The sequence below is a fragment of the Python bivittatus genome, unplaced genomic scaffold (genome assembly GCF_059951505.1).
Source record: "Python bivittatus isolate LINGU-HERP-01145 unplaced genomic scaffold, Pbiv_v1 ctg000960_np1212, whole genome shotgun sequence".
Taxonomy (NCBI): Eukaryota; Metazoa; Chordata; class Lepidosauria; order Squamata; family Pythonidae; genus Python; species Python bivittatus.
This window is the reverse complement of record NW_028277124.1, coordinates 8,268,534-8,296,218: the sequence shown is the minus strand read 5'-3', so window position 1 is coordinate 8,296,218 and position 27,685 is coordinate 8,268,534. Positions and strand designations below refer to the sequence as shown.

The following is a 27,685-nucleotide window of genomic DNA, read 5'->3' as shown; positions in this document are numbered from 1 at the left end:
AGTCACAAATGGGATGTGAGACAGCAAATTCAAAGCTAGACAGAAAAAAGATGTTTGGCCTGTTAACACCAAATAACTCATTACACCTAATACTAGGTTCCATCCTGATTACGTCATAGTTGTTAACTGCCAGGCTATACTCTAAATCTGCCTGATTTCAGCCTGGTATCTATCCTTCATTCTATCTCCAGATCCCTCTAATCTTTCATTCCAATCTAAGGTGAAATACCTTTGAAACCAAGAGTTAATTGTTGACCATTCTGAGTAACAATCTTACAGAGGCTCCTGCTGCTGCTGTTTCAGAAGAAAGCCAACAGATAGACCAGGCCAAAGGGATGACTTGGAAGGACCCACGTAGGCAGCTCTCAGAAGAGTTCCAGCTGAATCTAATCAGGTTATTAGACAGTTCTTCCTCACCAATTCAAATTATCATTGCTTGAATAGCTCGACCAAAGGGGGTGGGAAAAGTAGAAAATAAGTGGCAAGCCATTTAATTTGATCTAATAGATTCTGACACAGTTTGCTATTTACACTAGTTCAATACCTTGAAATCTACTTGCATTATTTAAAAATGAAACATTTGGAAGTACTGAATCACTACAGAAAAGGCCCATCTTTATTTACAGAAAGGGAAAAAGCAGCAGTTTTTATTTAATTAATTTATTATTAAATTTATATGCTGAGTTTTCTGTATACCCACATCACATAGAATAGAAGAAAACCCTGAGTTTTGAAGTAAGAGTCACACCTAAGCTATATTAGTCTGCTTCTGGATGCGGCATGCCAGAAGATGCTTTTAAGAGCTGTTTAATTCTACTGATCTGATAATTCACAAATTAAAATGGATTTTATATAGTAGACCTTAGAGCAGCAATTCTCTGTGGTACTGCAACTCTCTTAAAATAAGAAATCAGTTGGGTAACTCATCCTTTGAATAAAAATAATTATTTCATTGGGGTTAGGGCTGCACAAGAAATAGATCTACCACTTTCAATAATTATGTTTTAATCTATTTTATTACAGTTTAGGAACCCAAACTTTTATTACTGTTATTATCTATGCTGGTCAATGACCATAATAAATATTTGATTTGATTACTGTTATTATGACTTACAAAGCACACCTTTGCTAACAAGAATTTTCATTGTGATATATGAAACTAGCCAAGATTTTACACCAATATGGTAGCAACTATCTTCAACTCCATTCAGCACTTTCATCCATGAAAAATGAATGATTTATCTTAAAAGCAGTATATCTTTTGCTTCTGTTTGATTATACTACTGGTAATAATATTGAAGCTGCAGCAGGTAAGACTGAAGTATTTATTTAATTCCAGCACATTTATGAATTGTCTTAAATCTGATGAAAGCTCCCTCTGAAGTAAATTATATAGATTAGTATAAATTATTATTTGTATATGAAAATTTGGGGAGAAAGCTCTATAATTGGGAGGGAGAGACACAATTATTCTCCTTTCGGACACCTAAACTAAAAGTGGACGTGCTGTATTGTGCAACTCTACAGCAGCAATTATCTTTTTCCCCACAAAATTATGGTAGACCTCATCCCTAACACAACATTTAGGAAGAGGAACTAGCAACCACTGCAGACCACCTGCATCATGCCTATTAGGATTCCCAGCAATTTCTACTACTACAACCATAGCATTTGAATGCTTTTTGGAGTGCTGATTCTGTGACTGCAAGATTTTTTTTTTTAAAAAAAGTGTATAATCATGTTTCCACAAAAGCCTTTGCACATTAATTTTTTGTGATATTTCTATCTTTAGCTTCACAAAAAAGTTAGTAGAACATTTACTTCTCTTGCAATTTTATTTCCTCCCAAATTTTATTATTTTTTATTATTGCTTTATCCAAACCATTAAAGGAAATATTGAAGAGTTCTAGGCTTAAATTTAAATCTTATAGCATATCACTCAATATGTCAATGTCTCCTTGGTTATCTGTTACTCTGTTCCCTTTCTTACTGTTTCTTTTTCCCTTCCTTTATTTTGAACATATCAGAACCCATTTTATTGTTCTCAGAATTCTTCACTCTTAACTCAGTCTGAGTTTTAGCTTCCCTCGCACTCTACAAATCCAGAATCCTTGTACGCATATTCTCTGGTAATCTAACTCTCATTCCACTTCCTGTATGATTTTTGTTTGATATTCAGTAGTCTTTTGATGTAGCCACATTGGCATCTTCCTGTCTCCCAGCTGTGATACCAGCTGCTACTGTTACTGATACTTCCTGAAGCTCAGCCACAAATTCTTGAAGACAGCACGGTAAAAGAACTTGTGCATTACCTCCTAGTCCTGTCTACCATCAAGAAAACACTGAACTCATTGAAGGGGGACCTACCAAAGTGGCTACTTTTCAAGAAATAACCAATTTGCTAATTGTGACTCTTTCTACTTTGCTAAATGCCCACTGACATCAGAATTTGGGTGGGCACTCAGAGTCAAACAAACTCTGAACGCAGCCAATGGGCTGGCATGCTGACGCTTGGCTGCCAACAGCATTATATTTCTTTCAGCTGGGTGTAGGTGCTGAAGGACAGTAAATGTACTTCATAGATATGCAAGGAGAAATTCTTCCTGTTGCTCCAAAATCTATTTACTGGCTATAACTGTCAAACAGAAAGCTTCTCCAAGAATACTAGTTCACAGCTCACTTCTTCAGACATTGGAATCTGATCCTGCTGAAAGGACTGGCAGATGTTTCTAGATAAATGGCTCTGAAGACACGTCTTACTAAAGAGGAGATAATCCTTCAATGATCAGTTTTAACATGGAAAGATACAATGAGACATTTCAGGCTGTCATGATGAACTGACTGAATAAGGTACCTCTGCCATACTGTACTGTTAAGGTACTAAGGTGGCCTGCTTTGTGAAACCACAAGCAGTTGCTACCAGGCAACAGAGATGAGAAAAGAGGTTTTATGTGAGACCTGGTAAGGTTGAAATGTAACTGGCCAAGCATGTATGTTGATACATGTGATTAATGCGTATGAATACATTTCAGCACATGCACACATTACAAATTAATACTATTAATTTATATTTCCTACTATGTAGCCATATAGCAAAAGACACATCCCATCCCATGATGCTTTTTCTGCACAGGAAGAAAAAAATTAGAAAAATGATTAGAAAAATTTGCTTGTTTGGAGTGGGCTAAAATCAGGAGTCTTCCCTAATTATTATTCTTGTTTAAGAATTAAGCAGATTTTCAGCATAAACAGCTGGTGAGGACAAGCTTATTGAGAACAAAAATAATGCTATTTAATTGATTTTATTTTGGCACTGCCCAACTCTAGAGAGACTCTGGGCAGCTCACAATATAAAACTGAATACAAATTGTTATTATTATTATGGTTGGTTGCACAGTCAGCCAGATGTTTATGCTGGATTTGGCATTTTTGTCCACCTGTTGAGTCCTTCCCAAGGACCTGGGATAGGCAGACGTTGTTGTTTGATGGTGTTAAAGTTATCATCGCAGGATGTAAGTTGTTCCAAGTAAAGCTGCCTTTTGCAATTGACTGATGGTAATTTTGTCAATGCTGATGGTGTTCAAGTGGTGCTCCAGATGTTTTGGGATTGCACCCAAGGCACTTATTACTATTGGTATTTGCTTTCTTTTGCCACAGTCATTCTACTTCTATTTGCAGGTCTTTGTATTTTGTGATTTTTCTCCAGTTCTTTCTCTTCTATTCTGCTGTCTCCAGGTATTGCAATGTCCACTATCCAGACTTTTTTGTCTTTCTTATCAACAATTGTTAACTCTGGTTGTTGTTGTTGTTGTTATTATTACTATTATTATTTAGAAGGCTTGCGAAGGAACTCATAGTAACCAAGCCTTCATTCTGTTTGGTGTAAGAGGAGCAGAGGGATGTGACAGGTTTTCAAGATGTTATTATTATACCTTACAACAGTAAATTAGCATTCCTGAAATCTTTGTTCTGTTGTTTCCTGACCTGTATTACCTCAAAAAGGATGACAATCTATGCTTACAGTGCTTTACAATTCTGAGTAAAATAAATTTGAAACAAATCCCTTGTCCCTCAGTTTTTGACTAGGGCCACAAGTAGATAGGATGGTAAGTCATACCAAATACTACCTACTGGAAAAATTACCGAAGTAATTAAAACATTAATTGCAATAGCAGAGCAACAATTAAGCAAGATTTTTGAAGTCTGCCTGCCTGAACAACCAAATCAGGAGCCCAGCAAAGCAACAACAGTAATAGACTCACTTCTACAAGCCCTTGAGCAATGTAACAACTGTAAAAAATATACTTCACTGATGACTGGCTTGAGGCTTCCTTTTTCAGGAGGAATAATAAAGCTGGGCTTAACTTATATTTAAGCTGTTTGTTGTAGATAGACAGACAGATATAAAAAACATCTCTTTGGTGGATTTTTCTCTAGATGGGTAGTAGGCAGAACAGCACGGATTATCACCCTACCTTTTTGTGGTCCCAGGATAAAAAATAAGGGAAGTAAAATGCTTTTTAAAATTTTCCCCTAATATTGCAGCATAAGTTGAGATTTTGCTCTGAACCCATACAAAACTTTAAATGCCTTACAGATTAAAAAAAAACATCAGCAGGTTTAGCAAGATAAATTTCTACATTCCATCCCATTCTAATATTGTATGCCACAAGGTTATTTACTTCCTCCATTTTACTTTTTCTTGTTTATTCTTATGTGCACCCAACCAAGGATGTAACACTGTAAATAGACTAGACATGTTTTATAAATAGGTTTAGTTAATTGATCAGTTCAACAAGTTTTATTCTGTAATTTTTATGCTATCTTAAATTTAGCTATTTATCTCTATGTACATGGATATTTTGCTGCATTTTCTTTTTTTCCCCATTAGTCACACTAGTAATAAAGTTTGCTTGTGTTACGTTTTAAATTTGTATTATTCCTTATGGGAGAACACTCAAGATGTTTTAAATGTTGTCCTAATTAACACAAGCCAGTGGAAATGTTTTGTCCCAAAACTGGAACTTTTCCCCCCCAATTTCACACACTTTCTTAGTTTAGAACTCAGATCGCTTCCAGCCTTCCCAGCACTTTTAATTAATATTCTCTATGAAAAGAAAAAAATTACAGAAAGGCAGCAAAAAAAGTCAGACCAGTTACAGATGGAACCAACATCACCTTTCTTGTGAATTTGTAAATCAGGTAATTTGCTCACACCCAAGTGGACAAAATACAGTAGAACCTCTCTACTAGAATTCTTCCCCCCCCCCCCCCAGAGTTTTCTGGTTCTTAATGTTCTTTTTTTTTTAATGTATTATATTGTTGTAAAAGTAGCATTGTACATTGTATTATTCTGATATCGTGGCATGTATACAATGCTAATTAAAAATTATTAACACTCTAATGTTTAACTAGTTTAAGCCATTGAATATTCAGTAAAGAAATCCTATCACACTAGAGTTCTGAGTGCAAATCTTGGTCTTTCTGGTAGCATAGGCAAAGACCCTGATTCCGTATCATCTATCAAATTAGGCAACTTTGCATGGCAGAAGGCTCTTTTATGATTTTTAGATCAAATAATCAGACAGAGAAAAACATTACTGATAACCAGGTATATTGCAAATAGATTACTGACAGTCTCCTAATTAGGTCAATGAAAATTTAGACCTCAGTAACAAGTATACACGAATAAAAGTTTGGCATGTAGCAGCAACAGAGAACTGAATGTCAACAGCCAGCAATCTTAGTTGGCATAATCAGTGCTGAGGGGATGCCAGAAAAAGTCACTCAACAACATCTGGTACAACACCATTTTTCTAGCTCAGAAATTCTGTTTCTCTTATTTGTAACCCATTTGACTTTTTGATCAGTTGTATTTCAAAGATTAAGATGTTAAGTACCACACCTTTGGATGAATGTTCTTCTTTAATTGAAGGTCCTCTTCTTCAGGAAATCCGTTCTATCTTTTCCTTGTTTGTGCAAAGAGCTGAAACAAACAGAACACTAAGATATGAAATTTAGCGCATTTCAGAAATTTGATTTATTTTAAAATCTGAAAATGCAACTCTTTAAAATTAAGTAAATAATGAATAGCCACACTGATTCTTTGTTTTTTCTAAAATTGTCAAAACTTATAGTATCTACTTGAACAAATGGTACACTGCTAAAATTAGAATATGCGTGGAATAAATGAAAGTAAATGTATTATTAAAAGTGGCCTGAAGATTCACGCGCAACCCATGGACACATTAACTCACTGCCACCACCTCACAAAAAATTGGAAGTTTCTTATTGCAGAAAATGAAAGGAGGAAAAATACAATCTATAAGGAATCATTCAATAATACTGTTTTAAAAATATAGAATATTAAAAATATAGGATAAACACAGAAAAAGATTACTCCAGTTCTATTGAAATGAAGGTGAATCTGTATTTGTTTTGCAGCATGCCAGCTTCCTTTTTTCCTTTTCTAATTTTAAATATAAGCATATAGATAAAGCAGGAAGCCTGGCAGTGTATCTTTGAGCACACTGGTGCATCCAACATTATTCACTCATATAAAGGTATTACAATACCAAACATTTTATTTCAGTTATTTTCCTAATGATTTCTATATGGTGTCCACTTTTTCATTTTTTTCAACCCACTGGAATGTTGGGGAAAAAATACATAAACAGGCTGGAAGCTGTGTCTATCAGCTTCACAGCAGGATAACTCTCCAAACACAGAACAGATGGGACCAGATTTGAAGTGACGGGAGAAACCAGCAAAAGAAAGATGTGAGTTCAAGGATGCACAGGGTGACTTCTGGAGGAAGAAATAGGGGACTGAAGATGGCTCTGTCAAAAATGGAGCCAACAACTGCGGTGAAGAATGAAGAGCTGTCAAGTAGTCTGGCTCTTTGAACCTCTCCAGACAAGGAGAGGACTTGAGATCGCCCACAAGTGCTCCAGACAGCTGCTCCTCGCAAGGAGACCGCACGATAGCAGTCTCTGGTGGGTTTAGAGCTTTGGGAAACAAGGGAATAGCCATCTTGTTCAAACTGCAGTTGGCGCCTTTGAAAGGACACTAAGTTTGCACACTTCCTTTTCTAATCACTTTTGGAAATTGCTTATGTGCTTTTCAGTTATTAGAAACCTTTGGATCAACAAGTCTGACAGCACCAGTTGAGTTTTCCTTCAATCCTTAGTGAAAGAAAATTTTAATTACAAGCTAAAAACTTAAAAAAATATTTTTTGGAATAAACAGCTAAACAGTGATTAAAACTTTGATTTTAGAAAGTTATAAATGGACTAAGGGTCCAAATAAATTTGAAATGAGATTTGGAATTAATTATAAAGAATCTGTCGGGCCTAGCCCAAGGAACTCCAGGAGACCATGCAGATTCAGTTCAGCAATGTTTATTAGCTACAACCTCTATCAAGAATCTTCCCAGACTGAAACTCTGTCCCCACAGTAGCTATGAAAACAGAGTGAATTCCTCAGGGAGGTGCCAGCCTCATCCTCTTATCTCTTCCTCGCCCTTCTGGAGACGAAAGAGGATGCTTGCCTCCCTGAGTGTGGCCTTCATAATTCCATTCCATCACAGAATCCTTCCTGTGGGAAAATGCTTTTGTTTTGAATTTAAAAATAATAAGATATTAAAAGTTGGACACTAGAGGGAGCTAAAAATTACAATTAAAGGAGAAGAACATATAAACACATAAACTTGACTTACAATTACAAAATGGAGCAAAATATTCTAACATTGGACGTATTGAAGAGTATTTTTGAAAAAGAGTGGTAACGCTTTATGGACTCAGAAGTTAACATTAATAGTGTCAACAGAGATATCTGCCTCTATGGAGAGACTGTGTCTAAAAGATGTTATGGAAGAGGAACAAGTTTTACCTGACAAGATTGAGTTTGAGTTGAAAGTGGATTTACAAATGACAGGCTACAAGAATGACATGGAAAAAGATGTTACACTGGACATACAAAAGAAACCAGCTGATGTCTGAATAATTAAAACGGACATACAAACAATAAACCAAGAGAGTAACCTGGATAATTTTCCTATATTGGATTTACAAAAGAGGCTTGTTAAAGTTTTGAAGAATCTCATGAGAAGGGACAAAGAAAAAATGAAAAGAAATCAAGTTCTACAACATTATTTGAATGGACTAAAGATTGTTCGAAGTAAAAGGAAGGAATATAAAGTTGGTTTTTTGATCAAGTTTAACAAATATATGTTGTTATTTCTGGTAACATTTTATGGACTTTTGCTGACAACAGCACTGAAATGATGCTTTATGGATTTGTTTATAGATAAGAGATGGGATATGGAAAGAAGAGATCATTTGTTGTATTTTAAGAGGAGATGATAAGTTACTAAAATTGTTTATACTTGTGATGAAGGTTGGAAGTCACTTCTTTATATATTTATTTTCTTTTTCTTTACTAATGGTCTTTTCTTTTTACTATTTCTTTTTCTATTTTTTCCTTTTTTTTCTTTCTGTACCTTCTATTTTATTTCTGCTTTTCTATCTTTTTTTAGTTTGTATTAGTTTTAACTATTGCAATTATAATATTTAATAAAAATACTATTAAAAAATGTAAATTCAAAATGGACTGGATTGGGATTAGCAGGATTTGAAGTGGAACAATCAGCGATATTTTGAAGTGCTGCCCAACTGCCTCTCCTGCAGGAATTCACCAGCCACTACCTTAATCATTTGTGATCTCTACTTGTCTCAGTTCATCTCTCGGCTCTCTCAACGGTGAGACAGATTCAAATGAATTCCTTAGCAATCTTCTTATCCTTAATACCCTGTTGTCCAATGGCCTCTTTGGTGAGCTTTCTGCTTTGACTTGGTTTTTGTTTTTGCCAAATTATTATTATTTTTCACCTCAACTGGTGAAGATCTTGTTTAAATTTGCTTGGTAACTATCCTGGAATTTGCTTGGATTTAGTAACACAGTTTTTAATTTGAGAGACATATTCTACCCGTTTTTATGACAGCAATTTTTAATACTTCAAGTGCTCTTTCAACTTTCTTTTTAGTAATCCCCTTTCATGACAACTGTTCAATTATATCCAAGTTAGTTTTAATAGAACTATGTTTACATTCAATGTTTGTATGGAAAGCAAGCTAAAATTGTTGTGTGGTGATTAAAACATGACCAATAGTTTAACTGATTCTGTTTGTTTCAAGTAGAAGCAGTAGATGCCCCACTCATTTCATTTACTACCTCACCATCATACAAAACACTCTGTTCAGGGAAGAAGACAGCATCTCCCCAGTACTACGTTTCTTTGGGGAGCTGGTTTTGATAACCACAATTATGTGTAGAACTTTTTCTTTGAAAGTTTAGGATTTTTTTTTTTTTAATCCTGATGGAAAATAGGAAGACTGACAAGGAGCAGAATGGATTTTTGGCAATGGTCTTCATAGTGGATAATTTTCTGACAAATATAGACCAGTATGCTGCTGAAGATAATAGAGATAGTTTCAGGCACAACTTTGAAAGACTAAAGCCTAGCAGAAGTTCTAATAAATGAAATTCTAGGAAAAATTGACAAATTAAAAGTTAATAATGCATGAAGTGTCTATAGTATGCTCCTGAGAGTTTAGAAGTAGCTCGCTAATCTCCCTAATACTGGCTTTCATTTCAGAGGCCTCCAAATTAGCCTATGCAATACCAATATTTAAAAAGAATCAGAAAATTACAAGATTATGCATCTAAAGCGTCTCAGGTAGTATTACTGTAAATCACTGTGAAGGCTGAGAAAATCAATCGCTTGCTAAGAAAGGACTTTATTTAGTAAAAACTATATAGCTATATACACATCAGTCTTTTAGAATTATTTGAGAATACTCATAGTAAATACAGACAGAAACAGATAAATATTTTGGCCCTGTAATTCCAGGATGTGTACCAGGGTTGCACGTGCATGCTCACACACTGTGTGTGCAAATACACTTAGGTTCTTCCTGAATGTGGAAGGAATGTGGTTTTTTCCCTGGGGGTGGAAAAGGACAGTATATCTTCATTCCAGCAGAGTTTACTGTTTGGCAATGAACACTGGAAGCTAAACATAGAGGGAAGTACCCTCCCAACAATCCTCATTAAGTTAATAATCTTCTCAATGCAAATAGCAGCAGAAAAACAGGGTTCTTGATTGGGATCACTGGTCAGAAAACAGTTAGAACCTGACTCACAGAGAAAACTGAAGGGACTCTCACAAGTTTGAGAGACATAGGGTGGCCAAAAGATGTGGGGCCCTTCACCACCATTTTATAATGCGTTTGTTTGTTTTTGATAATACATCCTCTGGCTTTTTTCTGAGTCTGTTAAACTGTAAGATGCCATGAGGATTCTGTTTCACTGGAAACACAACATATAAATTATGTAAGTAAATAAAATGTGATAAAGATTGAAGCAACCTTGAAGATATTTATCAAATTTCTATCTTGCTTCAGTGTATTTATACATTTGAACTTCCCAAAAGCTTTTTAATTAAGTTCCTTTCTAAAGGCTGTTGATTAAATTTAGTAAGCATAGAATAGCAAACTGATTGCCTTATGAACTGAGATCTGAAAAAAGCAGAGAACAGGAAAAAACCTGATTAGGCAACATTGGTGCTTGATATCTTACCTGATTTTAACTTTTTAAGGATTCTTTTAAAAAAGGAAAAAACCCTAACTAGCAAGTATGCATATACCCAGAATAGGAAAACAAATGAGTTCAAAACAAACATTTGACAAGTTGTATCAGAAAGTTTTGAGTGTCTGATGTTCTGATAGAATAAAGGTATAAATATTATGAATAAAACTATAAATATTATGAGATATCCTGCCATCCAGACCAACTGATACGTTAAAAAATTAGTCAAGGGGATAAATTCTAATCACAAAAAAATGGAAACAATAGTTAAGGCATGCTTTGTCCTTTTGCAGCCAGGGGTCTGCAAAAACAGCTAAAGAAATGAAGCCAATAAGGAAATGACCTCAGTGGATTCATTTCAATGCAGTCTGTGAATAACTAAACAATAGCAAAGATGATTTCTGTTTGCTTGAAACCTCTTCCTAGAGCACCAACATTTCACATTTGGCAATCTGCCTGCAAAGCTCAATGTACAAAGCATTATTACCATATTTGACAACCCAAAGCTCAACACCGAGTAATCCTACCAACAATGCACATAAACATTACACTTGACAATCTGCCTGAGCAAGAACATGCACATAGGGTCTGCAACATTATATCTAGCCTCCCACAGCAAAAAACTTAAGGCAATAATAAAATTTTCCTTCTCTCAATTTCAATACTTTTCTTATGTCCAAAATTATTCTCAATCTCTGAACATGCACTAAATTTTACCTCTCTCTGCTTCAATAAATGATCTCCCATCCACCACTGGGTTACTACTACCTGAAAAGTTGTGGTTTTTAAAATCCATAACTTTAACAAAAGAGCTAAATAAGAGTTTTTATAGTGGTGCATTTGCATTCATAAAGCCAGGAAATTGGAAATTTCAGCACAAATCCATAAATCCACTTGAGGAGTTGCCTGGAGGTTCGGAGGAGGAATGGACAGTTTGGAGATGTTTAAACAGACTGCCCACTGGTTTGGCTAGAACTAAAGACCATATGGAAAAATGGGGATTTCTCCCTGAGGACAAGGATATTTACTGTGAATGTGGCACTATTCAAATAACTATCCATCTTTTACAGCGTCCCATGGGACTGACATGCACACAGAATGACTTGCTGGCCAGAAATACTTTTGCCATCAACGTGGCCTGGCATTGGGCAAGAATTATATAAATCTATATTTTTATTAAAGTTTTTAATTTTTTAAATTTAAATTAATAATTTTCCCTTTTTCAGTTACTGCATTTCTGACACAAGATGAGATGAGAATCCATAAATTAGAAATTTGGAAAAGGGGAAAGGACCTGATCACTGATTCTCTTCTCTCATTCCTCAATCACCCTTTTTTTTAAAACTGAGAACATAAATTAATTCAGCAGAAGGAGTAGGATGGAAGATTTTAGAGGATTTGAGATTTTATTATGGATGTCAATTGTAATAAATTTTCCAAATAGATTGATCACAAATTCTAACTTTGTTTCAAGTGAGACAAGTTCAATAATTCCCTTGTAAACTTACTATATTTCATCATTAATGATCATTAAGAACTTTTGTAGAATGCTATATATCTACTTCTGTTAAATTAAGAGAATATCTTCAATAATATACAGTATAAGACATTTATATCAGTTCAACTACTACGCTTTAAAGTCACAAAAAAAATCTGGAGGGATTTGGGGATTTGAACTTGAATCTCACTAGAATTTTCTGTAATACAGAATTTTCATTTCAGCACGTCATCGTAGTCCGATCATGAAAGTACTGCATAAACTCTGCTAAAATTACATTACATAAATTATAATATTTCTAGAGTGTTTTAAAGGACTTATAAGTAAATTACATTTGGTGGGCGTACTCAGTTAGTTATTCCGTAAAGGTTTTGAAAAAACTGAAAAATCACCAAACAACTGGCTTACTATCCTTCAATCACGAAACCTGAGATGAAAATGTTTCATGTTAGATTACTGCATAACACTCCCCCAAAAGCAAACTGCCATCCATGGATACCTGGAGAGAATAAGGAAAATGACCTCAACAAAAAAATACGCAAGAACCAATAACTAGACAAAAGGGGCTGAAACACTTTTAATTCCAGAACAACAAGATAACATTCAGAAGCGACTCAGGCAGCCACCTCCTCATTCAACAGAATATAGGAAGAGGGAGGAGGTACAGCATAATCAGACATGCAAGATTCTGTTATAGACAGTCTCAATAAAAATAGTTTTAGCCTTCCTGTGGAGTTGGTTTCCTGGTCTGGTGTACCTAACAGAGTTGACAATACCTCTAATTGTGAACAGCAAAAAATGGTTGGGGGGGAAAAAGCTGCCCCTAAATTCAGTAGCACCACTTCAGAATTCCTGGCAGTTTACAGAAAAGTATCAGGGAACCTAAGCACACATAAAAACAAATAAGCAAACTAATGGGACTATCACTGTGCATTCATTTACCCAACTGAAAAAATTCACACTGCAACCCCATATTCCCAAAACACCAGCTAGAGAGGAAGATAATAAGGATCTTTGCGAATGCATTATTAGGGTTATGCTATGGTAATTATGATGTCACACATTCAGCACACATGTGACCAGAAGTCAGTGATGTTGAGAAAGAAGCAAATTTCCCATCCTGCTCCCATGGAAAGCATAATATTACACATAGCACAGAGACACTATAAATGAAAAATCATCTCCTTTCATACAGCGTTAGTTTTCAGCAAAACTAGATAATGTGTATGACTGGCAGTGCAGGAAAGTTACATCCCAGAAAATGAAATGTACAGCATAAGACTACATTACTCTTGGCCTCTTTTCCCAAAAACTTAAATCACAGAAGAAAAGACTTGGTCATGAGAATTCTACTGGATGTTTGCTCCAAAAAGATAAGTTAAGATTGGTCACTGTGGATGACTGTGTGGTTGTTTCCCCCTGAGGCTAGGAGAATATAATATGTTTCCAGGAAGCAAGCTCAATAAACGGTTGAACTGGGAGAGCTAATATGGAAGCAGGATTGGATGGGGGAATTTAAGGGAGAATCAATTTGGGAAAGAGTTGATCTATCCAATATGCTTATCTTAGGGGAAAAAACTCTTGGTAATTCCACATTTTTTTATGTGAGAGGTGTGCTCTGATGGCCTCAACAGCCCCTCCCATGCCTCTTGGCAAGACCAACAGCACTTCATCCATCACCAAGTACACATTACAAGTTCACATGAAGTAGTAGATTGGTGACTAGTTTGAAACTGAGGAATTCTACCCGTTTGTCACTAGGATCTTGATATCTGTGGTAAACCTTTCTAATCAAGTATTTTAGGTGCCAAGATCAACATTATATTGATACAGGAAGCCAATAATTTATTGACATTCCCTTAAATTAAGTTTACCCAGTCAAGGTAAAATTTTATTGTATTTCACAACATACAATGTACCCTCTGATAAAGCAAAGCAAAGCAAGTAAATTCAAAGTAAATAAGTGACTAACAATATAAGAGAAGAAGTTGTGGCCAGAGAAAAACTGCAGAAAGAAGCATAATGTGAGGTCATTTCAAGAGGAACTAATCAACTTCAAGAAGGAGTAGGCTACAACTGAATGTTTAAAAATGATGACTGAACAAACTTTCATAATTGATTCTGGCCAAATTAACCAAAATCAATTATTTTCAAATTAACCAAAATCAATTATTTTTTGGTTAAAATCAATTAACCAAATCAATTATTTTCATAATTGATTTTGGTTATAAACTTCCATTTTCTTTGTACAATGACAGATAATTTCATTTTTTCACTGAGAGGGATGCGATCTTTGCTGCCAATTTGACAAAATGGGAAAAAACAAATTCACCCCAGTGAATTCCTGCTCCATCTTTGTTCATTACTACTATTTTTAAAAAATAAATCACTGACTAACCACAAAAAGCCCCATCTTAATTAAAGTTATAAAAAGTGTTACACTTGAAGTTCAGAACTAATCAATTATTTGTGTCAGTCCATTTTAAAGAGGATATTATGAGGTACTATTGGCCATGTTGTGAATCAACTATTCACCTATGATGGGCCATGGATCCATATTTTAATCTGAAATGGAAAAATACATAACTCCATTTCAGCGTTATTTCTAAAGATTGAAAAAGCAGGATATAAATTGTTACACATTTAAAAAAAATACAGCTGCAAACATCTAGAAAAACAAAACAATATTTAGAATTAAAGTCCAAATTAGTAAGGCTGTAGTAATTAATTTCTTCAAGAGTTCAATAGGATAAGAGAATGTGAAAGTTGTAAAGAACAAGCAAAATTATAGCCCTCTATATAGTAAAGAAATCTCCATACCCTCCCTTTAATCGCAAAAGTCTGGTTCAGTTTGTGTAATTCCTTGTCCATAACAATCCCTAAATATACATTCCCAGTTATCTGCATAAATAAAAACTTGCACAGAAGCACCTATTACACTAGTTAACTCAGAACATCTCACACATTTCTTTAAAAGTCAGAATGAGTTCTGTAAAATTACAAAAGAGCTTAATCAATGGCACTGACAAGCATGAAAGACATTTTGATTGAACAATGTAAGAACAATTTACAAGGCAAGATAGCTGGCGCTCACTTACCTGCGCCCAAAACAATTTACTTCCAGGTAAATACAACTAGCTATGCTTGAATGGTAGTCTGGCCATAATATCTGGATCCTGATCCACCTAGTTTGTGTGGTATGTATGACTCTAAGGAGTCTAAGCCAACAATTCCTCGTGAGACTTTTTAATTTAGGATGGAATTATTTGAAGTCCGGGCTCAACAGAGATTGCATTTTTGTGTGCGAGAGAGAAAGAGGAAGAAAAAGGGAACATGCACACAAGCGTGTGAGAAAATTAACACAAAGCATAAATAGGACAGGAATACATGTGGCATGGTCTTTCTGAGGAGGTGAACAAGGAACATCAGCTAGTGAATAACTAAATTCAGTGCACGGTGGGACACTAAAACCAGAGCAGTTAGTATAGAAGGCAACTGGAAAACTACAGACTTTTAAATTATTCAGCCTGTGTAGGTAACTATATATGAAGAGGGATAAATGAAGAAAGGTCTCTAGAATTCTCCCAAAATGGTAGGTGTAAATGGATCTCTGATGAGTTTTCTTCATTCTCCAAGTCAGAGTGCTGACAAACACTAGATTTTAAACAAGCCCAAGTATGTGCAATCTCATTGCACATGTAGAACATCTACTCGATTCACATTAACCGAAGTGTATAAACCGAGACCCCCATGTCCTATTCTGCCACCACATGAAAACTTTAGATAAAGTCCAGTAAGAAATTGTCAAGCATATGGGGACTAATCACATGAAACATTTAATTTACTGTAATTTTACTCCCAGCTCTGTCCATTTCTTTCTCCTGCCTGCTTTTCAGAGGACAGTGTCAGGCAAATTACCCAAAGGCAAGCAAGTCTGTGGCCTGAAGGAAGCTGTGCATCCCTGACATACACTATCATTAGCCTAGCTTCTGGAGATAAACTCAGTTCTGCTTCTGCCTTACTTCCTGTGAAAGACTGAAGAGCCTCAGGTAGCCTTTCAAAAAACATTACTAGCCCATAGCACTGGAACTAACACTTCCCCACACATCTCCACATTATTTTGTACCCTATGAGAAGGTAAAGGGCCCCTGCTTAAACACCTGGTAGAAACTGTTACTTGGTGCACATGACCAGGCAAATGACCGTATTTTCCATTTTGATTTAGAGACTTCCCAGGGGGGGAAAAGGTGACAGCATGGGTATTGTGTGTGAGTGGCACAGACAAGAGAGACACTTCAAACGAATACTTCGCTTCATCTGCATACCAAGTTAGTGTCACTCCATGTGCACTTTAAAAAGACAGGACTAACAAACAACAATTTAATTTGTAAATGTCAAAGAGGAGGTTTGGACCTACATATTTAGAATTATCTCTTCAATATAATTAGGACACGTCTTTAGTATACTTTTGCTTACTTCTAATTATCCAATCAGACCAAGGTGCCACACTAAGATTAGTTCATTAACCAGTGGACCAAAACACTGGAGCCTTTTTGTACATTAATAGAAAAGTATCTAGTGAGTTGCAAATAAAGAAAATGGAGAGTATCAATTCATGCCATTAAACATGTATTTATTAAATTTTAAAAACTGCTGCAAAACACAGCTACATTCTTTGCCATTTGCTTGGACCACCAATGCCCATGGTGACGGCGGCTTTGGAGTGAGGCTGGGATTGCTACTGACATAAGAACTGAGCCTAGGATTAGGCAGTCACACAACCATTAACCATAGACATGTAAAGAGTTCTGATCATAAGCATTTCAAAAAGCCATGAGAAATATTACCACCCATTTGGCACTTCCACTAACTGGTACACACAATCACAGAAAGACTTAGGCCCATAATGGCATAGGAGAATATGAACAGCATCTTATTACCTAACAGAATATTCTGTGGTTTTTCTTCCTCTGTTCAACTGTCCAGAAAAACCTTGCTTTTCTGAAGCTCACAAATGAATAAAAAACTTTGAACAACACTCACATTGCATTTGACTAAAGGTGTATACGTTCTTTTTCACTTCCCACAAGGTACCTTCTGCCATTCTACTGTCAGAAGTCTGCCAAAAGATGATCCAAACCTTACTGATGATATATCTAGATTTAACGCATTTGGAGATGTAATTTACTCATCTTGTATTAAGCTACACAAATTGGCCATTGTAAATTAGCACTTCATTTGTAGTATTTCCACAGGTTTTTATTCGTACTGGAAAAAAGGACCAAATCAGACAGCCACATACATGCTTACAAATATTTATTCTATGTTCATTCACTCACAAAGTTATTTAATCAATCCTGTCAACTGTTTAATATCCCACATTTTGGATTCTAACACATCTGTTAAAAATTAAAATAGCATTTAACCATTTGAAAGAAGTTATTCCACCACTATTATAGAGATCTGTAAAAAGAAAAGAAACACTTCCTCTGCTCATCCTGACATTCCCCTAACAGATCTGTATTGTGTCCTTGGTAGCCCCATTATTACTTGCCTAGTTCAGCAAAGTAACAGTTGCTGGCCACAAGCACACCACATTATGCTAAGCAAAACGCTGGGTATCTTCACTGGATCAGATTTTGAGACTTCTCTCTATACTGATCAATTTTCTGAGTTAGAAAAATCAAATTATTTGGGGACTAACTCATTAATACATACTATACATGAGCAGTGTTATATGGATTTGCAATTCTACATAAGACCAGAATGTGTTTTTGCTACAGAATCTGGCTTCCTAGAGCTCATAGCTTCCATAATAATTATTAATAACCATTATGATAATTACATGTCTAAATCACCCAACTACCTCAACTCCATGAGGAAAAAAATCTAGCCCTTATAGCTGCAAAGAGTGGTTTCAAAATGTACAGATAATGGGAACCAAACAGGGGACAAATATTTAAATTTCCGTTTTCCATGAGTTTAGGAGTTATATACCCAGTTAGTTTACTGTACTGCATGATTCTTTCTCTCTTCCTTGACTAAACTAACTGTGATAAATTGTGCTCAATAACATATACAGATTATTAATTTCCTCTATACAGAATCTGGAGTTTGTGTTTGTTTCTAAATGTTTTAGGATGGGGTACGTTAGATCCAATTTTGATCTATGTGCTTAAGGTTGTGACAGCCCAATCCTTGCTCTTTAACATTAAAAATGTCTGGAATCCACAAATACAGCTGAGTCCACACGTAAGACTAAGCCAAGATTTCTAAACCATGACTTGCTGAACTAACCAAAGTAGCTGGATCTGACATTATGTTTGACCAAAAGCAAAGACTCAACAGTGGCTTAATGCATTTGTGTACTCTGTAGGGCTGTCCCCAAGGATATCCACAGCTCATCACGGTGGCTACAACCATGTGATTTAAACTCCACCCTTCAACCACACAGTTGCAGCTGCCATCCCTGCTTTTTTACCCACCCCCTGGGTATACCTAGGTTGCACCAAAAACAACTGAGAATCTAAAAAACAGTAATGATGAAAACCTAAAGGATCCAGGTTTTCAACAGGTAATGAGGTAGCCACCACCCAACAGAGAATTAGACATGCTTAAAATCAATTAAATGTAATGGACTTAAGCTTGCACAACACTGTGTTAACACTTAACTCTGCTAGCATGAGGAAATTGGCTGATGGCCCAAATTCCAGAAAAATATGAAGAAGGTAGTTTCTCAATTTCATCAACACATCTAGACAAAAAATCCCCTCACCATTAACAGAAACATCAGGTCTCAGACTATAATCATCTATAGTGAAAAAAATAACAGAACTGAAATTAGTGCTTGCTGATCAAAACCATCCAAGTTAATTATATTTTGATCATCATCTGTCCTTCTACATAATGAATTTAGTTTGTGAGTACTGGAAGAGGCGTGCCTGTTCATGTAAAATGGCTGGCATGGGGAGTCATAGCTATTTACAAAGCACCAATTTACCAGAACACTACTAACTAGGTATCAACCCTCTTTCTTTTGTCCTTCAGGAGGCAGACAGACACATTAATTAACAATTTTTGGACTTGTGGTTACCCATCAAGCTAATGGGGTCCCACTTGGGTCTAAGGATATAGAAGTGATGCTGGAGGCTGTGTCTTCGCTTTGCATCGTGCCAGGTTTCTATACCTGTTTTAATTAAAATGCTGGTCAGGCAACCTTCACTGGTTGGAAACGTCATGCTAAACTGTTTTTTGACATAAGGATAGGAAAAAAAATATGGTTTCAGGGAAGTAAACCAGGTTGAAACTATGGTTTCTTGTCAGATTGCAGAACAAGGTACTTCATTATTTGTGGTTTCCTGATTTATTTTCTAGTATGTTTTGTGCCCCACTGAAATCTCTAACCAATGGAACAATGCATGACAAGAACAAATTAAAAAAGGAGGAAAAACAAACCAAAATTGTGCCAACAAGTTATGATTACTTATCTACAAGGTAGCCAAAACTCACACATTATTTACAAATAACATCTGGATTTATACATCAGGCTAAGTCACAATCAGTGAGCTCATAATATGGAGGAAACAGGGCCCATAATGTATGGCTCAAAAAATCTACATCACCACTAGACAGAAGCAAATAGATAACAGTTTTTTCCCCTTAACTCTAGTAGTCATCCAGAGTTTTACAGAAAAATGGAGGGAGGGGATTATGTGGTTTTAATTGTAATGTTTTATTATTGCAAGCCACACAGAACACATTAAGTATTTAAAATACAAATCTTTGTACAGATAGTCCCTAGTTTAAGAACAAGTTCCATTCCCAAGGTCTGTCCTTAAGTCATATATGTATGTAAGCTGGAACAGTATTATTATTTAATACTGTACAAGTAGTATTGCATAATTAACTCGAACCATTGTGTATTTAACTCAAATCACTGTGTATTTAACTCAAATTTTGCTTCATTGGGCTCGGTTATTAACTATGGGTTGTCGGTAAACTGGGCATTCTTAACCTGGGGACTACCTGTATGCGTAAATAAAGGAAGGCAGGTCACCTTAAGCTCCTGGAAGAAAAGCAGAATACAAATTAAAACAAAAAACAAAGTTATCATTTAGAACAATTTCAGGACCTAATCTTTGGCTGAAATGTATCCATCTGAGTCACTTTAATTTTTTTGCCACTTTAGCTGCTCCACACACCCCCTCTGCTTCAGTTGGCGTAAGTCTTACTTTCTTTTTCTTTAGGCTTTCTACAGTGCTGGCCCATGAGATGATAATTTCTAATATACAGTGGGGCAAAAAAGTATTTAGTCAGCCACCAATTGTGCAAGTTCTCCCACTTAAAAAGATGAGAGAGGCCTGTAATTTTCATCATAGGTATACCTCAACTATGAGAGACAAAATGGGGGGGAAAATCCAGAAAGTCACATTCTCTGATTTTTAAAGAATTTATTTGCAAATCATGGTGGAAAATAAGTATTTGGTCAATATCAAAAGTTCATCTCAGTACTTTGTTATATATCCTTTGTTGGCAATGACAGAGGTCAAACGTTTTCTGTAAGTCTTCACAAGGTTTTCACACACTGTTGCTGGTATTTTGGCCCATTCCTCCATGCAGATCTCCTCTAGAGCAGTGATGTTTTGGGGCTGTCGCTGGGCAACACGGACTTTCAACTCCCTCCAAAGGTTTTCCATGGGGTTGAGATCTGGAGACTGGCTAGGCCACTCCAGGACCTTGAAATGCTTCTTACGAAGCCACTCCTTCGTTGCCCGGGCAGTGTGTTTGGGATCATTGTCATGCTGAAACATTGTCATGCTGAAACATTGTCACGTTTCATCTTCAATGCCCTTGCTGATGGAAGGAGGTGTTCACTCAAAATCTCACGATACATGGCCCCATTCATTCTTTCCTTTACACGGATCAGTCGTCCTGGTCCCTTTGCAGAAAAACAGCCCCAAAGCATGATGTTTCCACCCCCATGCTTCACAGTAGGTATGGTGTTCTTTGGATGCAACTCAGCATTCTCTCTCCTCCAAACACGACGAGTTGAGTTTAGACCAAAACGTTCTACTTTGGTTTCATCTGACCATATGACATTCTCCCAATCCTCTTCTGGATCATCCAAATGCTCTGTAGCAAACTTCAGACCGGCCCGGACATGTACTGGCTTAAGCAGGGGGACACATCTGGCACTGCAGGATTTGAGTCGCTGGCAGCGTAGTGTGTTACTGATGGTAGCCTTTGTTACTTTGGTCCCAGCTCTCTGCAGGTCATTCACTAGGTCCCCCCGTGTGGTTCTGGGATTTTTGCTCACCGTTCTTGTGATCATTTTGACCCCACAGGGTGAGATCTTGCGTGGAGCCCCAGATCAAGGGAGATTATCAGTGGTCTTGTATGTCTTCCATTTTCTAATTATTGCTCCCACAGTTGATTTCTTCACACCAAGCTGCTTGCCTATTGCAGATTCAGTCTTCCCAGCCTGGTGCAGGTCTACAATTTTGTTTCTGGTGTCCTTCGACAGCTCTTTGATCTTGGCCATAGTGGAGTTTGGAGTGTGACTGTTTGAGGTTGTGGACAGGTGTCTTTTATACTGATAACAAGGTCAAACAGGTGCCATTACTACAGGTAACGAGTGGAGGACAGAGGAGCCACTTAAAGAAGTAGTTACAGGTCTGTGAGAGCCAGACATCTTGCTTGTTTGTAGGTGACCAAATACTTATTTTCCACCATGATTTGCAAATAAATTCTTTAAAAATCAGACAATGTGATTTTCTGGATTTTCCCCCCCATTTTGTCTCTCATAGTTGAGGTATACCTATGATGAAAATTACAGGCCTCTCTCATCTTTTTAAGTGGGAGAACTTGCACAATTGGTGGCTGACTAAATACTTTTTTGCCTCACTGTAACTATTGATCAAATGAAATTATAAATGAAAGCTAGTCTACATAAAGAATGTTTCACCTAAGCTGGGTCGTATGACACAGACTGACAGTTAACTTATCCATAGTTTACTCATTTAACCTAATTTTTTCAATTTGCATGACACAAATATCCTACACAATACAGTTTATAATTGCTTTGCTCATGTGACTACATGAGAATTAATTAAAAAATTAATTCTCCTTCAAATAAATGGTCTGCTGTTAGTAATTGTATGGATATTGTCATATTCTTGCCTGCAACACTTTGTTTTGTTCAATTTACATCCATCTTTCCTTGAGAATCTTGAGGTACTGTACACTACACTTCCTCCTCTTAGTTTTTCCAAAAACCACCACTTTGTGGCACCCTGCTGCTTTCAAATAAAGTCTGCCAAGTGGTGCCACCAAATTCAAATCCCATATCCATGAAAACCATGGGAAACATCTAGGTTTAATACGTTAAGCTCAGATTAAAGGCTATATAGCAAATGAGAAAGACAAATTAGACAAAATATGAATGTACAGTCATCACATTGACAACAAAGGTACATACTGCCAAGGTCAGAGGTTTCCCACTTGTAAACATATGGCTGTGAAAGCTGGGTCACCAGAAAGGCTGAAGAAATTTAAATTGTGGTGCTGGAGTAAATTGTTGAGAATAATTTAGATTGCAAAAAGAACAAATCATTTGGTGCTAGATGAAACAGAAGCAGACTGCTCATTGGAAGCACTGATAATGAACATAAAAAGTATTTTGGACACAAAATAAAAGGTAAAAGTTGCTGGAGAAGACCCTGACACTTGGGAAACTCAAAGGCCATAGAAAGTTGTCAACCAACAATAGAAGATTGCTAGATACTATTGCTGACAACACAAGCATGGACTTAAATTCAGAGAAGTAGTTACTGACAGAAAATCCTGGCCAAATCAAAATGATGCCCATGGTGCCACAAAAAGTCAGAAGCAACTGGGCAAGAACAAAGCAAATAAACAAACTACTTCCCAGGTTTGTTATGTAGGTGAAACAGGATGAAAAAGGTTCTTTTGTCCCAAAGATGGTGGGACTGGGGAGGACAGAGAGAAAGTGCAGGAATTAGAGCAGAAATTCCTGCCAATATCTGCATCAAACAAGGAGAACCTACAACAAAATGTTGCAGCAAAATAAATTGTGTGCAATTTGTCAAAACCTAATAGATTTACTACAAATTGCCAGCAATAAATTGGTTGAAGACAGAATTTTTTTTTTTAAAGTGTTAAATAAAGTAACACTTCACAAATAAAAATGTACATTATGGAATTTACTGACACAAAGTGCTGTTGTGGTAACTTGTACAAAAATCAATTATTCCAACATGTGGAGGCAAGACTAACTGGAATCTATTAAGAGTGATAGCTGTACCTCAAGGTTAACAGAAAGATGGTGATTACCAGATGATGGGGAAAGAGCAGCATAGGAATTCTACAACCTTCAAATATAGAAGATCCTGGACTAGACAGACCTTCAGCCTGATCCAATTCCTGTAAATCATCTAGCAGGTTGTTATTAAAATCTGGGTCAGGTTATGCAGCAGAACAGCACAACATCTGACATCTTGAGTTATAACTCCTGGAGCATCCCCTTGAAGCAAACAATGCCCGTCCTGGTTTAAAAATAATGAGAGTTGTAGTCCAACACATTTGGAGGACGCAGGTTGAAGCAGTTGGTCAGGATAGGTATTTCTGTATTTTTATGTTATGAATGGAGAGAAATGGGACCATGCAGTTGTGCGAAGAGTGCTTAAAAGTAAAAGGTGGCCAGTGAGGGACTGCAAAAGCATCCCACAGCTCTGCCCCCAGCAAGCTTAAATGTTGGACAAGTGGATATTGATATTTGTAAAATTACAATGGAACTTTCACATGCTGGGCTAAAATTTTAGTATCTCTGAGCACTGGTCAGGCTGACCAGGACTGACTGGAGATGAGTAAGGAACATAAAATTAATAACATACAAAATGAATATATCTGTGAATGTATATCTATAGTCAATATTAAGAAAATTAAACACTGATTTCAGTAACTTCTTAATGTTAAAAAAAAAAATCAGAGAAAAATAAGATGGGGCAGGGATGGGGTAAAAAAAATCCAAGATGAAGGTCAGACGTATAAGTGGTTTGCTAGTCCTACTTACACCCCAAAAAAACTCAAGACTGTGACATAATCAGATGTAAAGTGCTAATAAATTTAAATGTGTACACCACAAGTGTTAACCTATTTGCATGTACTATTAGCACACATATATCACAAGTACATTCAAGTGTTGCAGGACATGCTTGGGGTGCATAATCACTTTATATTGTGGCTCACATCGTATTTATTTTGGCCCTAATACTCACTGTCTGAATGACAGGAAAAGGACTGAGAATGAGATAGCTAAAATTCAGCCCTGGATTCTCTGTGGTAGTCTAGTAAAAGGAGTGCTGCTATTAGGAGTTTTGCACTGTGGATAACCAGCTTGGCTCTAGTTTTGCTCAGGTATTCTTCAGAGGAGTTGGCACTCCAAGTCAACTGTCTGGTGACATAATGGCAGCTGACTATTTCTGATTGCAACTCCATATTGCTAAATATTCCATTAAGCCAAGAATGACTATGCGGAGAGCAACTTTTCAAAAATTCTTTTAAATTCATCATGGCTACATTTGTTTGCAAAAACAGCACTAAAGGCATTTGCCCCCTTGTTCTTGACTTCTGCAGCGAAACTGAGCAGCTTACGTTCTGTTCGCTTGTTTACTTGTTTGTTTCTATTTATACAGCGGCCCCTCTTGCCAAGGCAACACCTGTATCTCCTTGCTTTGACTGCAGCAATCTCTAAGAAACAATGCATGTTAAGGCAAAGTCACTTTGCAGCTTGACTGTTAATGATTTCATAGACACATCCATGCAGTTTCCTTTTTGAGATTAGCCAAGGTCAATTAGGTGCTGCTGCAGCACAAGCATCTATTAATGCTGAAGTCACTGTTTTGGACTGCCCATCTTACTTAAAAGCACAAACCACAGCATACACCCAACCAAATGAAAACCAAGGCTGGAAAACTGGCTCTGTAATAGTTGCTGATATTTTCTTTATTTTCTTTTTTTAATGTTATAACTAGGCTGACCTTGATATGCCACCACGCAGAAGTCAAAGAGAAATGTCAGTGAATTGTCCACATGCTTTTTAGCTTACCTACCCTGTTTAAAGTTATGATTAATCGTTACCATATTTACCTTAAGTCCTTCACAAATTAATTTGCCCATATAATTAACATTTAGATTTAACATAGGTTTTGTTACTTTAGTAAGAGAAAATATTGAATAATATGCTGTTGAAATAAAGTAATGCTTACATAGCACAAGCCTACATATAACTATTCCAAACTAACTTCTATTTCATTCAATGAGACTTACTGTAAGTATATGGGAGCCAGCCTTAAAAAAAACTTGACCATCTGCCAAAACCAGTCAAATGATTAATAAACTACTTCCTAAAACGCATCAGATCAGTTCCTCAATGGGACACCAGACTACCAATCTACTCTTGGAGTTCTATCATGGAAGAAATACAGGGATGTAATTGAACTTGTCTATTTCGTATTTTAAAAAATATATAAGCCTCCTGTCAAAACAAAGCTTTCCCAAGAGAGTTTATTGCTGGATCTTGTCCCACGTTTCCTGACCTTTTGTTTTGCTTTAAATTAGATCCTTTGCTTCTTTTCTAGACTGGAGCACAAAGTACCGCTAGACAACAAGGAAGATATGAAAGCTTATGAATATGGAGATGATTCAGTGAAGGAATAAGAAGTTACTCTTGTTTGTTTCAGTAAGTGAATTACCACATGGATTGCTACTTTGGGTTCTCTGACTAGCTCCCCAAAGTAAAAAGGCTGTTTGAAATGTGTTAACTTAACAGAACAGGTGACAGAGAAATTAGAATTTCAATCAGTTACCACCTATCAGATCCACCCCTTTCCCTGCATGTGCACACATTAGCTATATAAAAGGCAGATATTTAAACTAGTTTGCTTCTCCCAGCCTTATTCTTTATGAAATGGCTTGAAACTTCTTTCTGCTCAATAACTTATTTACAGTACATTATTTACAATAACTAAGATATATAAACTGATTACAGTCCTTAATCTGCTTTTCCTAGCAGAAAGCCTCCCTCTCCAGCTAAGTCCTGCGTCTGTTCTCTGGTGTCTTCCTTGACCCAAAGCTATTGGCTCCTTCTATTCACTGATCAGGACTTTTTATTCCACTCAGTAAGGGCACCATGAACAAGCAGTTGTAATAGAAAAAACCTACCAAAATTTTGTCTCTCACACAGCTGATCATAGTGCTGTGTTTTGGTCAGTAAAAAGATGACAGTATTAATGTAGTTACTGAAAAAGAGCATTTTGGCTAATAAACCACAGCCATAATTGAAACTAGATCTCATCTGCAGACATATCTAGGGATGTTTTCAATTGTACAGTATTTAGAGAGAACTATTTAGAACTTACCCAGTAGCTCTGAAGTATAATAAGAATGTGGCTCTTAACTTCATACAGTAAATATGCTTTAAAAAATTTCCATGTTTGAAAAAGCAACATGAGAAGTCTAGCCATGTCTGTGTGCAAATTAGATATTCTCAATATCATCTATACTTTGCCTCTGATTATCCAATCATACAATTAATCCCAAACCAACATTTTAAACAAGGAAATGGCTTGTACAAAAAGAGAAGAAGAGGTTAAAAAATGTCAACTGCATGTTGTGGACCAAATTCAATCCTCTCTTACACCATTTTAGCACTATTATATGCCAGCTATTCAAAACAACTTCATGAAATAGTAATGTTTTGCCACAGCACAAACTTTTTACTTCAAAATTCCTGCATTTGTATAACAAGCACCTGTTTGCATTAGAGCAATGTAAACCCATTTTTGGAAGGAAAAAAGAGATCATTTCAGGGATGGGGTAGGGGATAGTATTCAAAAGGTAATTCTGCTCTACTGAAAAAGACAATTGCTTTTGAATGAAGTTCCAGCTTCCAACTGAATAGTATTTATAAGTTGATTGCCACACCAAGGGGAGGAAGGCAGGTAGATGAATTCACTGTTGATGTGTAAATTACATGGTCGGAAACAAGAGTATGAAACTTTTCAAAAGCTTTCTTAGCCCTTTTTAATTCAAGGAGAAAGCCTCAGTTTGAAAAGATGAGGGGCTGCTGATACAATAAATCAATCTCCTTTCCCACCTGTAACAAAACAAACTTTTATCTCCCCATCACTACACATTACCAAGATAAAAAGTAATGTTCTTCTGAACCAACTATCTTCCCTTAAATCTATCCTCAAAATCTGCCTTTGCAGCAAAGCCTTTGGCTTAATATTCTTTCTTGATCACAGCCAACTTACCAAAAATGTGTTGACTTTTCCCTGCTAATATTAAATAGGAAGAGAAAGAAGTGGGAGGCATTTAAATCATCATAAAAAGATATGGCATGGTATTCCAACTCATCTTGCCTCACTTTGTCATTGTTCCCATCTGTTGCTGTTTTTTTCTTTCATTCTAATTTACATTATACGTTCCTTGGAGGTTGGGTCTATTTTTTCCCCTATA

The 27,685-nt window shown here is 36.4% G+C and overlaps 1 protein-coding gene across 23 annotated transcripts in view; it reads right to left on the bottom strand.

Annotated features, from left to right (window-relative positions):
• CXXC5 (CXXC finger protein 5) overlaps positions 1–27,685 on the bottom strand; it is a 238,351-nt gene that overhangs the window by 184,095 nt on the left and 26,571 nt on the right. For 20 of the 23 annotated variants that reach the window (XR_015794240.1, XR_015794241.1, XR_015794242.1 and 17 more), the window contains one exon: positions 5,906–5,986. The exons of the other annotated variants lie outside the window; for them this stretch is intronic. The gene's annotated coding sequence lies outside the window, so the exon portion shown is untranslated. The remainder of the gene's footprint in view (positions 1–5,905; positions 5,987–27,685) is intronic. 23 annotated transcript variants of the gene reach the window in all.